Genomic DNA, 13,645 nt, shown 5'->3' on the forward strand with positions numbered 1-13,645 from the left:
GAAAGAGTTCATCCACACTGAGAGGCGTGGCGATTGGGAACTGCACCTCGCCACTGTTATGAAAATGCTACCCTATTTTCATGCCAGTGGGCATTTTCTGTATGCTGAATCTGTACAGCTCTATTTACAAGACATGATGGGCCTTGAAAAGAAAATATCCCAAGAAGACTATACACAGTTTGCACTCCCAAGTCAGACTCCCAAGTCAGTGTTATATGAATTGTTCACACCACTGAAGGAGGTAAACCTGGAAGGGGCAACTTTCGTCATTGGTGGTAAATTTATTCTCCACCTGGCTATGTGGAAGAATGGTGAAACATTCGAACTAATCCTAACCAAATATGTTGACTACATAAAAAGGCGCTACAACCGAAGCGCTGCAAGTGTTGTGCTTGATGGCTACTCAGAAGACCTGCCCACTGATAGCATCGAACATGCTGAGCGCCTCCACCAAAGCAAAGCACACACTGCTGCTGATGAGCCGCGCTCCGACTAACGTTTGTGCCGTTGACAGGTTGGCATCGTGTATTCGGATTGTGACCTCTCGTTTCCTTAGTGCGTTCATTGGCGCCACTGCGTTTACTCGCTTTGTCTGTCCGTGAGTGGCAGCAGCGGCGTTTATCGATAGCGAGTACTGTGGTACTATCTTTGGAGCGACCTCTAGTATTTCCGGGTCGTCGTGTGTCGTAGTTCAGTTGAGTTGGGACGGAGCAACAGCCAGGTCCGCACAGCGCAAGTACTCGCCGGGACAGCCGGCCGGAGTGGCCGAGCGATTCTAGGCGCTACAGTCTGGGAGCTCGCGACCTCTACGTTCGCAGGTTTGAATCCTGCCTCGGGCATGGATGTGTGTGATGTCCTTAGGTTAGTTAGGTTTAAGTAGTTCTAAGTTCTAGGGGACTGATGACCACAGCAGTGAAGTCCCATAGTGCTCAGAGCAATTTGAAGTCCACAGCTAGTGGTCGTGCGGTAGCGTTCTCGCTTCCCGCGCCCGGGTTCCCAGGTTCGATTCCCGGCGGGGGCAGGGGTTTTCTCTGCCTCGTGATGACTGGGTGTCGTGTGATGTCCTTAGGTTAGTTAGGTTTAATAGTTCTAAGTTGTAGGGGACTGATGACCATAGATGTTAAGTCTCGTAGTGCTCAGAGCCATTTGAACCATTTTTTTTTTTTTTTTAGCAATTTGAACCATTTTGAACTCGCCGGGACAGCTGGCGATACATGCACTGCCCGATGGATGGATGTGGTCGTGAGAGTTCACGACCAGGTCGAGGATTGGATTCAGTGACTTTAAGTTGAATGGATCGTTACATTCCAGTGGTGCAACCTTCACTGGTCTGTATGTCTCCGTCCGTCGAAGTGACCTCATGGCAATAAGTTGTCAGTCGACGATTCATACTGGGACCTTTCGATGCCTGACTTGAGCGGGAACTGCCGTAGGTTGGTTGTTCGGTCCGTCGTGTCAGCGGACGACGTGTATTTGGTTGTCCGACCGCTTCTGGCTCCTCTGTGTTTGTGTCGGCTTGTAATTCGTCCTGTTGCTCCAGTGACTGGTTTTGGTATTGTTTGAGTTGTTTGTGGTATTGTTTTCGGGGATCCGTGTGTATTTTGTGGTTTGAATGAGCTGTCTTCGTGCTGGATTAAGCAGTTGGTTAGGACGGGCAGCAGTTAGGTCCGCACAACGCCAATACGCGGCGCCATGGAGAGCGACCACGTCAGGGACCCGATTTACCTAGATCAAGTTGAATGGATCGTTAAATCCGAGTAGCGAAACCTCCACCTTTCTTTGAGTGGCCGTCCGCCGAAGTGACCTCATGCCATCAAGCTCTCAGTTGGCGGTTTTATACTCTGACGTTTCCCTTGCCTGAGTTGATTGGCAACGACCTATGGTTGGTCGTTCGGTCGGACGTCTCAGTGGACGACGTGTATCTCGTCTTTCGACCGTTTTGTGTTCTTAGCGTTCATGTCTACGTGCAATTCGTCTTGTTGCTGTACAGTGACTGATTTTGCATTGTTTGAGTTGTTTGTCGAATTGTCTTTCTCGGTTCCATGTGCATCTAATCAGATTTTGAATAGATAGTTTAGTCATAACCCTGTCTGCGTACTAGGATTTGGTGGAGCCAACTTGGGTAATTAAATGTTAGTCACTTGACGATGTTAACTGTAATTCTATCGTGGTATTGGTTATCGCATCTTAGGTGGATTTTACGAGTGTTCTGGTCGGCGTTTAAGCTGTCCCTAGTTTGAGTTGCCATCCTGTTAAGTGTGCATAACTCTTGGCTCCCTGTCTCACTGCTTACGCAGCTGCAGGGACTTTCCTCAGGTCGATCCTTGGAGCACTGTATGTGAATCACTCCCTTCTTTATATGGTCTGATTGTGTCAATTGTTTAAAAATAATATTTGTTTAAATTATTCCTATTGCTTGAGGCCTTCAGCCGACAAATAATTTGAATTCTTCTTAATAAGGCCTTCAGCCGTCAGTGTAGCTTGTGTTACAATCGATTTTTTTAATGTTTGTTTTAAAAATTATTTTGGTATTTTCAACGTGTAGTTGTCTTCCTCACTTGTAATTCAGGCCTTCAGCCGCTAATCGTTCTGAAGTATTGCTTGTGGCCTTCAGCCGACAAATTATTTTGAATTCTTTCGTAATAAGGCCTTCAGCCGTCAGTGTAGCTTGTGTTACAGTCAGTTTTTTTTTAATGATTGTTTTTAAAAATTATTTTTTTAAATAAAGTTAAAAAAAAGTGTGTGCAATCTTATGGGACTTAAGTGCTAAGGTCATCAGTCCCTAAGCTTACACACTACTTATCCTAAAGTATCCTAAGGACAAACACACACACCCAAGCCCGAGGGAGGACTCGCATCTCCGCCGGGATCACCGCACAGTCCATGACTGCAGCGCCTTAAATAAAGTGTACGTGTTTACTGTGCAGCCAACGGTAGCTGATTAGTCCCCGTCCACACCTTTTCCTGCCTTCCCTAAGCCTCATCAAAAGTATTTGGAACTAACAGCTTCAAAGTGACAGACAACACCAGAAGGCATTAAGTGGATGTGACAATTTCAGCACTCCTCAAGCAAGACAAGAAGGTGGTCAAGTTGATGGTCGACAATGAATGTCTTCTAGAAGAAATTAAACCTTCCTTCGAGCATGACACTCAAAAGTGGTTCAAATGGCTCTGAGCACTATGGGACTTATATCTGAGGTCATCAGTCCCCTAGAAGTTAGAACTAATTAAACCTAACTAACCTAAGGACATCACACACATCCATGCCCGAGGCAGGATTGCACGGTTCCAGACTGAAGCGCCTGGAACCGCTCGGCCACCTATGGCTGGACATGACACTCAAGCTGAAGCTATTGCCGAAGCTGGCGTATGATTTTTAACAACCCTCTACGGAGATGGGATTGGAGATACTTTAGATAAATTGCGATTAGACCTGTTTTCCAATGCCCTCGTGAAATACAAATTCAACCTGGTATCCCTACCACCAACGTCCGAAGCAATCCGCCAATATTGCTTGAGAAATTTCGTAAAAGTACAAATGTGGTTTAGGAAACCAGCTGGATCCGCTTCTCTGGAGATGGCACCCTTCAAAGTTTGGTCTTGACCCCGTTCCTACCTCCAAGCAACCAGCTTCATAGTCTTTTCTCTCCACAATTTTCTGCAAATGCAACAGCGGGTGTGCAGTTGGTTGTGGGAGACGAGAGGCTGGGATTAAGTGCTCACTGATTTATGCCAACTGCAAGGGGAACGCCTGAACTAACTCCCTACAACAAGAAGAAACTGACGAATCAGATGTTGACCAAGACCTGGACCGCATAGATGGGACGACAAAAATTATAGACTTCGAGGAGCCGAGTGGCCCAACGAGAATCAAACGTCGATGTTGTGTACCTACCTATTTTTTCCACTTCATACTTTTAACTATAATTTCTATTATTGTGAAGAATAATCATCACTGATTGATTTCAAGAATGGTGTTTCTTATCCTGCCTCCATCTTCATATCAGTTGAATGGATCTTATCATATATGAAACCACGTTTAATATTATCTTTTTATATATTCCTCAGTTTTAACATTTTATTGTATTAATATTGTGGTGTCACCGCCAGACACCACACTTGCTAGGTGATAGCCTTGAAATCGGCCGCGGTCCGTTAGTATACATCGAACCCGCGCGTCGCCACTCACTATCAGTGATTGCAGACCGAGCGCTGCCACACGGCAGGTCTAGTCTAGAAAGACTCCCTAGCAAAAAAAAAAAAAAAAATAAAATAAAATAAAATAAAATAAAATAAAAATAAAAAAAAAAAAAATAAAGAAAAAAAAAGGAGAGAGAGTTCAAATGGCTCTGAGCACTATGCGACTTAACATTTGTGGTCACCAGTCCCATAGAACCTATAACTACTTAAACCTAACTAACCTAAGGACATCACACACATCCATGGCCGAGGCAGGATTCGAACCTGCGACCGTAGCGGTCGCGCGGCTCCAGACTGCAGCGCCTAGTACCGCTCGGCCACTCCGGCCGTCAGACTGTCTAGTACTCGCCTCAGTTGTACAGCCGACTTTGCTAGCGATGGTTCACTGTCTACATACGCTCTCATTTGCAGAGACGACAGTTCAGCATAGCTTTCAGCTACATCATTTGCTACGACCTAGCAAGGCGCCACATAGAGTTACTGAATGTATTCTGAACAGATAAAATTGTGAATCATGTACCGTCAAGAGCAACGTTCATCATTAATGGATTAAAGTTAAGTATCAAACTAATTACGTCCGCTTTCCGAATTCTCATTCCTTGTCATGTTCCAGACCTCACGTCAGTATAGCCCTTCCCTCCTCACGCCAGCCTGCGTGAGCTAAAACGCGTGCATTTCGGCCTCCACTCGTAACACGGTGTTGGCTCTTCTTCTAACACAAAAAATGTATTTACCAGTTACAAGACTAGTACACTGGAGTGCTATAGTACTATGATTAATATAATGTAAATAACACGTATTGAAGGACAGCAATTTAAACAGTCTTCATTGATGATGAGAAATGATCCAACTTTAAGGTGGAACTGTACGGAAACGGGTGGTCGGTCCAAAAAATTAGCCTTTCATCTCATCGAACGCAGAATTTATTCTTCCATAACTTTTACAAGGCCACTTTATTGGCAGACAGGTTAGTTTAGATGATGTTACCAAAAGGCAGAAGTTAAACCGAAAGTTTTTCATGAATATGTAAAACTTGTCCAACTTTGAAGAGCACTAGTGTGAGAATGGGTGGTGCAAAAAGTATGCGTCTGGTCCTGCCTCGGGCATGGATGTGTGTGATGTCCTTAGGTTAATTAGGTTTAAGTAGTTCTAAGTTCTAGGGGACTAATGACCTCAGACGTTAAGTCCCATAGTGCTCAGAACCATTTTGAACCTACTATTTCTAATAGGACCATGTTTTCGATCTTTTGAGTCTCTTACGAGATGTAACTGTAAAACCGCGATACTGCAAAAATACCCAATTTGGGGGTGCACTTCTACTCCAGGCCATCAGTATAGCTGTAAATCTGAAGACCGTTATGTGATGATCGGAAACCGGTCTCGGCTGTTATAATTATTTTCTACGCACTCCATCTGAAAACCTTCTGGCAACCTATCTATATTGTTTGTAAAAGATGTCGCATAAATACAAAAATTTCGATTATGTTTACGAAAATCCTGAAAAAATAAAATCGAAAATTATGGCTGCGTATTTCATCCTGTCTTTAGGATTATGTTTGGCCTACGTGCTGAAGTGAAAAAAAGTGTGTATTTGCTTATGCCTGCTATAATTTCACTTTCATTTGGAACGAGTTTATTGTTTGAAACAATTGTAATGATAAGTAGGTTTCTGACTTGAAGGCACCTGTTTATGTCACCTAAATGAGCAGCCAAATCGACCAAAAAGGTGAAAACTGCCGCCCAGTTGGCATTGCCAAGTTCAGGCACAATTTTTGATTTTGGCATCATGAACGATTTTACTTCATTAATTATACTACGAAATCTCTTTAACATGTGACGTCGACAGGGCCACCTTACTTCTGCAAAATATGTATCACCATACAGAGTATCCGAACCCTGAGGAATTCCCGAAAATGGTGGTGATTCATTTCCACAATTGTACAGAACTAACACAGAATTTCCTTGCAATTCAATAAATTAATTTCATTATACGTCTGTAAACATCTAGTTTCGCAGTGACAACTTAAGTAGCCATTAGGTAACAGGTCAGCGCATCTGACGGATTGGCCGTTACTAAGAACGAGACTGTGGGGGGTTGGCATATAGCAAGGGCGGCGATGTTAAGAACGGGATAGGCCAATGAGAAAATGGCGCAGTGTGGCGGGAGTTTCAGACTGAAAATATTCGATTTATCATAACTTTATGTAAACGGAATTTCGTGTTTGCTTTTTTTTCAATCGATCGTCTGATGGATGCTTACTTCCTGGACCGCAATGTTACTTTGGGCAGGATGCGGGCCGCGATTTGGATACCTCTGCTCTAGGAATATACCAGGTGTACCGGTATGAAATGAGCGTTTTTTGTGAAAATGAAACACTAATTTTGAATTGAAAAGCAAAAACATTTTATTCAAAGTACTCACCATTGCTTTCTATACATTTTGACCACCTTTCTTGGCAATTTGTGGACACCACGCCAATAGAAATGTTCTTCTTTTGAAGCAAACCAATCAGACACCCAATTTTCGACTTCTTCGTAGGAATCGAAGTGTTCCTCAGCCAATGTGTGTCTCATTGATGAAAACCAATGGTAGTCGGAAGGGGCCAAGTCTGGTGAATACGACGGGTGGGGTAGCAGCTCCCAGCCAAGCGTTTTGATTGTATCCTGAACCAGTTTTGCTTTGTGTGCAGGTGCATTGTCGTGTAAAAAAATTACTTTGCCATGTCTTCTGGCCCATTCTGGTTTTTTTTTTTTCGATCAATGCATAGTTCAAATTGATCATGTGTTGTCTGTAGCGATTAGTATTCACAGTTTCACCGGGTTTTAGAAGCTCATGATACACCACGCCTTTCTGATCCCACCCGCCGATTCGATCTGGTTTTGCAGTCGATGTTGATGGTTGTCCCGGATTAACCCATGATTTTTCCCGTTTAGGATTCTTAAAATAAACCCATTTTTCATCGCCAGTAACAATTCGATGCAAAATTGAATTTCTTTCATGTCTTTGAAGCAAAATTGGACAAATGGTTTTTCGGTTTTCCATCTGTCTTTCAATCAATTCTTGTGGCACCCATTTTCCATACTTTGGATCTTTCCAACGGTCAGAAATTGTGTGTTGTGCAACATTTAGCATTGCTGCCATTTTCTTCTGACTCAAGGTATCATATTCGTCCAATATTGCTTGCAATTCGGCGTCTTCGAACTTTTTTGGTGGTCTTCCACGTTCTTCATTTCTTACATCAAAATCATTATTTCTGAACCATTGAAGCCATCTTTTGTATGTTGCTCCTGATAGAGCGTGATCACCATATGCCTCGACAAGCATTCGATGCGACTCTGCAGCACTTGTTTGTTCCATGACTTGATGTATACTAAATATCTTTGACAGATGTCATACCAACCAAACAAAAAAAAATTAAGGCTCGTTCACAACAAATGTTCCCCATCGACACATTTGTATCTTAACGCTCATTTCATACCGGTACACCAGGTACTAACTACAACCCCCTACATATCGTTCCCGAAGGGATAATGACGACAAGGTTAGATTAATTACAGCGCTCGCGGAGGCACATAAACAGTCATTCCTCCCCTGCTCCATACGGAACTAGGGAAAGCCGTAACAAGTGGTACAGTGGAAAGTACACACTGCCACGCACGTCGCAGTGCTTTGCAGATTGTGGCTGCAGATGTAAATGTAGAATGATTCTGAAGCGCCAAAGAATTTTACGAAAACAAGTGCAGACGCTAGATTTTAAGTTCTCAGAACCGTTTGGAGGACAGAGCAAAGGCAAAGGAGCGTCGGCTGGGAGAGCGAGACTGGGCGGCGCCCAGAGTGGGGGCAACGGGTGGGTCCATCCGCCGGTTAAGTTGGCCGGGTGGGGCGAGCCGAGGCGAGGCACTGCACAGATGTACTGCGCGGCCGCCAGGGGCGCTGGCGGCGGCGCTAAGGCCGTCGCCTGGTCGCCGCGAGACAGTCGCCCAGTCGCACAGCGGCAAGCACGAAGGAGAGAGGGAAGTGTGTTGACGCGAGCGCACGGCAAGGGACAAGTTGCGTGGAACCCGGTACGTGCGTGAGCTGGCCAGGGCGTTGCCACCGCGACGCGTGCGGCCTATGACAGCGGTGGCGGGCAGTGCAGTACTGTGTCATTGTGTTTATGCGTGTGCCTTAGCGAGGACGGTGGCCTTGCCGGTAGCAGAGAACCTGTGTGATCAAACAGTGTTTTAACTATTGTATATTTTCTCATGTGCTGTTATCTGTTGGTAGTCAAAATCGTGGTGCATCGTTTTGAGTGAATTTGGATTCTGTGACACAAACACAGTGCTAGTGTGAGATCGGCATCAATATTTTTTGCTATTTCGACTGACAGCGACAAGAGTCAACAATCAGCTGATTTTGAAGCACATGCTGAGAAGGCTGCTCGCTTGTTTACTTGATGTCGTAGATTTCCCGTACCTTCCGCATGTTCGTGTGCATTAACACTTCTGTTATACGGAAAGGACTTGTGTGCATTGCCGTACAAGAATACTGGAGCAACTGTGATAGTGCGAAAGAAGTATATTTTTGTTCGTGCTGCAGTACCGAATAATATTTGCGGTACAAGGTGGTAAACGAGAGCATGGATAGGTGATAATTAGAGTCGGTATTTTTTTTTGTTTCTTTTGCAGACGCCCGGTTTTGTTATTATTTAGTTTTGTTCATGCAGTTCGGACACACTTGAGACGTCGGAATGCAGTTGCGACAACGTTCTGAAACGGTCTTTCAGCTGTAGGCAGCAGATTTATGGGATACAAGGACCACACCACATAGCAGGGAGCGACCAATGTACGCGCCTGACATTACCCTGTTTGTCATGAACGAATATCCTAGCTGACAGACCGGGCTTGATTCCCTTTTTTTCTGTGCGCTTTGTTTATGAAGTGCCTTACACAGAAGCAAACGCACAGATTCTGCTTGTTGGCAACGTATCATTTCGGTGACTTTATCTTCTTACGTTCTTTGAAGCTATCATTTGTATTCCCATAAATTATGACAATTTGTACGAATCATAGCAATAATCGGCACCTGAAAGACTTCGCGATACTTCCTCCCAAGTGACCTTCGCTTGACGACAATAATACTTTCATTGTTTGACTCAAACGAAAATTCAAATTCCTATCTCGGTATAATAGCCGAATGCTCATGTATGTTGACAATACAAGGTCGCTGACTTTAGAGTGAGTAACTCTGGTGTGAACAGAAGGAACGAACGATTTGAGACATTGTTGCAAATTACAAGAAAACATCCCAGTTTTCCGTCTGTGGACGACAGATTCGGAAAAAATTATACGACCAGCCTCAAAGGTGCACTACAAATATTTGGATAAATGTTGAACAGTATCGAGGAGATTATAGCAGCGAATAGTTTGCTTGGATACCTACGTAACGGTGTTCTTCCGTTTGACGAGCTGCAACAGCAATCGAGGTTCATGGTTTTCATGGTGAGTTACTTTTTCAGTTTCATCAGTTTAACACTAATTTAATTTAGGACTAAGTTTTAGAATGCTTACATATTGTGCAGCTAATATTTGTGGTTCAGAGAATATACTGGCATTGGTGAGGGACAGGCACTTACTGTTTGTTCACGGCAGCAGAACTTTTTAAACAATTATTCTTATTAATATGAATGATAGAAGAAACTGTAATATGTTGCGAAACGAATTTAACAACGACAAACTTATGCTAAAACAGTGTGTAAAACTGTTTTATTTACGATTGTTTTGTGGTTTAACGCAGTCCTTAAAGTGTTCGTAAAACAGAACAGGCATTGTACTAAACGATAAAAAATAATTTCCATGTATGCTAAAGAAGTTGCTGCTCTGAGCTGTTATCAAGAACGCTCAAATACATGTAGTATCGTGAGACGACATTCTTTTATTCTGTGTACGCCTTTGATGTTTTGTAGAGTTGTAATTTATTTGCAGATACAGTAAATTTCATCTGCCCGCAACTGACCGGTTTCCACCTTCACAGGTTACGTTTGGAATTTCCGTACCACAGCCACCACCGTTTTTACATCGTACGCCGAAGTCTAGCGTTGTCACAATCTGTACAGCTTCATGGCCTTTATTCTTATTTAAGCATGTTGGACTACACAGTCTATCAACCTGGAAGGAATGAAACAACTCCTAACTTGTGCGTACATTAAGATTTCAGGATATGCTACTTCTTGTAGAAGGTTGTGAAGGTGACAAGGGGCAAGGAACGTCTCAGTTGTGAGCAGATGGAAGTAACTGTATAAACACTACAATTATTGTTAAAAATTTTGGCGTTCACGGATTTCTTGCTTAAAAATTTATCGATTTTTCTGAAATTTTGTAGCATTCTAGGATCAATTTTACGAATACCGAATTGTCTTTAAGTTGCCAAAGATCAGTATTACTTTTAAATATGCAGAAGGAAGCTCACTCGGTACTAATAGAGATTATAAATTGACTGTGATCATAGCAACGCAGCAAGAGCTCTTAATATATTCGCACTTTTTGAAGTTCGCTGTATGTAGCCCTTCCCGACTGTTGAAAAAATTACTCAAAATTTAGAATTGCAGTGTTATTCCTTTTGTGTAGGAAGTGCACAGATGGTGGAACTGTGGCTACCAAGGGTTTGGAGCTGTCCATACGAAGAATAACCTTTAGGGATGTTCCTTTAGAAGCCAAAATGCGAAGTAACTAGCCTAGCAATGGCGAGTTAAGTTTAACACGTATGTCCCTTGACGATTATTAAGCATTGTCAGATAAGATAGAACAGATAGAGAGCAATTGGTGCCCGAAAAAGAAAAGGATTGACAAGGCAAATATTGAGAGTATTTGTGATTACAAGAAGCAGTTTGTAAGTGTTGATAGGTATGACCGGAATTCTTGGAGCAGGTTTTTAAAATAGCTGTGGAAAAGAGAAAATGCATTTTTATAACGTGTGTTGCCTGCTACTTAATAATTGATCAGTCGGAGTGCTACAAATGAACAGAGTACTGAAGAGGTCACAAAAGTTAGGAAAATTAGATGATTGGCGTTTACCGATCATCAGCAATGAGGGCGCTGGGATTGAGCTGAAGCTCGAATTGAGCAAAGAAATCAAACATCTACGGGACCAACAAGCAATGAGGGCGCTGGGATTGAGCTGAAGCTCGAATTGAGCAAAGAAATCGAACATCTACGGGACCAACAAGGCATTTGCTTTAGACACATTTAGAAAAACCTAACTTGGGTTGGGCGAACAAGAATTTGAAACACCGCCCTCCAGAACGCGGATTCAGTGCCTTACCAGCTGAGGACTCTAGCTATTCATAAATACGTATAGCCGGTTCAGTTTTTTCCAATGGTGGTGTATATAAAGCAGTATTTAATATATAATTGAGTGAAAACATGAGATTGCTGAAATGGAACTTGGGGAAAAACTACTTTTGGCTCTACTCTGCCACGCCCCTTTGCTTCAGTTTCAATACTAGGAAAAGGACAGCGATGAGTCGCAAAATCCGTCGTTCACTGGACCAGATCGAGGTTTCTACTGTTACGTTTAGTCTATTTAAAATTACTTGGTTGTTGGAGTTTGTCACTTACCGCAGCGGTGTTGCCACCACACATCGGCCGCCGTCTTGTGCTCGGTTATAGGTAACGTACAAACACGGCGAGTCACTTCACAAATGTCTAACGCGGAGCAATGTTGGAACTGGCCGCCGTAAGGTATGCCAGAAATGCGAGATGTTCTGTCGATAGCTGATTTTCAGTGACCAGTGACTGAACTGCGGTAGGAGACGCATCTTGTAGCTCTGAAATTAAACTCAAGTCTTCAGCTAACCACAGCCTCGCGATGTGTAATGTGTCCGAAAAAGCTGTGGTCAGCAATCAGCAGCAGAACTAAAATCATGATCGTTTTGTTCTCGGCCATGAAAACCATTTTCTACGAGCAAACTCAAGACAGTAGTAGTTCAGTTTCAGCGCTAAAAGCAACCTAATTTTTTGCATAATTGGTTACCTGAAACTGTCTCACTGGCTACACGAGCGGCGGCGTTACCAGCCAGTGAGTAGTCTTCGTTGGCATTTAGTTGCAGATTATAGACGACACAGGCATATTCGTGACGAAAAAAGAACGATAGGTAGAAAACAAGCGCAAATAAAAATATTAATAAGTTGGTGAAAATTACGTGGCAGAGAATTAGAAATAAAAAACCTACATTTACACCAGTAAATTGAATAAAATATTATCCGATTATATTCAGAAATAAGAAAACATCCTTGGCAGTAGACGATGTTCGAACCGAGCACGTTCAGTATGGTAGATTAATACGCTAATTATTGCGCTAAAGAATAACGATTAGTCAAGTTATTATGTCTAAGATTACGCAGTTGCAATGATGAATTCGAAGCTTATATGATTTAAGCCGATCTTTGTGATGATCATCGAATGTGTGAAGCCGAATCGTATCTTGTGCGGAAGTATCCAGTAGCGTATAGTTAGTGCTGTGTATGAAACGGCTGTGTTTCATTTGCATCGTTGTGGGGGGGGGGGGGGGGTTGGTTCTCGTGTATGATGATATGGGAAATAAAAGTGCCAGACCTATGGTTCGGAATCCAAACACATAAGAAAGAATGCCGGACAAAGAACTGGAAGTGAACTGACAACGACGTTTCGGGTGTGAAGGTGAGCACTCTGATCCTCCAGCTGCGACGCGGCAAGTGTCAACTCCGAAGTAATTTTAATCATACTGTGGTCATGATCATGGCAGTTGCCAACAGGCGACTCAGAACCCTGTGTTTGGAGTATAAATGCTAATTAATAGTATGGGCATGCATGTGTGACAGAACTGAGCTGTCGGCAGCTGCACTGATTATGACTACGCCACAGTCAAAAAGTAGGTCTGCTCCAATGAACGACGGATTTGGCGACTGATTGCTGTCCTTTTCTTGATACTGAAACTTTGAACAGTCGCTGCGCGCACAGGGATCAATGGATTCCAGTTTGGCGATTTATCTGGTAACCCATCCACAATGAATACACTGGGATTCCAATTTAGCTTTGTTTTCGTATTAAGAAGGATCACTCAGTTGTTGACGTTAGTGAAAACATCAGTGTCCCCCAGATAAGCTACTTTCCTCTAGGTTCATGCTACCATAATTGTCGACAATGGAACATCTGCGATTTGTGGTGGTATTTTTTCCCTGTTGCTAAGAAAAATGTTTTCTCTTTTTTGCTGAGCAATTCGAAGTATGGCATTACTATAGTCCGATCCACGGACAATGGCGGTTCGCGCATGTCGAAGTACGGACGGGGATGGCATTGTTGATGATTTCAAGCGACAGGTGCGGTACGCGCATGCGCATGCTTTCCGCTTGAAGGAAGCGTGTATCCTGCAAATTGTGCCTCTCGCTTATTTATGCAGAATTTATCACTTAACAGCACTATCAGCGA

Source organism: Schistocerca piceifrons, chromosome 8 (genome assembly GCF_021461385.2).
Source record: "Schistocerca piceifrons isolate TAMUIC-IGC-003096 chromosome 8, iqSchPice1.1, whole genome shotgun sequence".
Taxonomy (NCBI): domain Eukaryota; kingdom Metazoa; phylum Arthropoda; class Insecta; order Orthoptera; family Acrididae; genus Schistocerca; species Schistocerca piceifrons.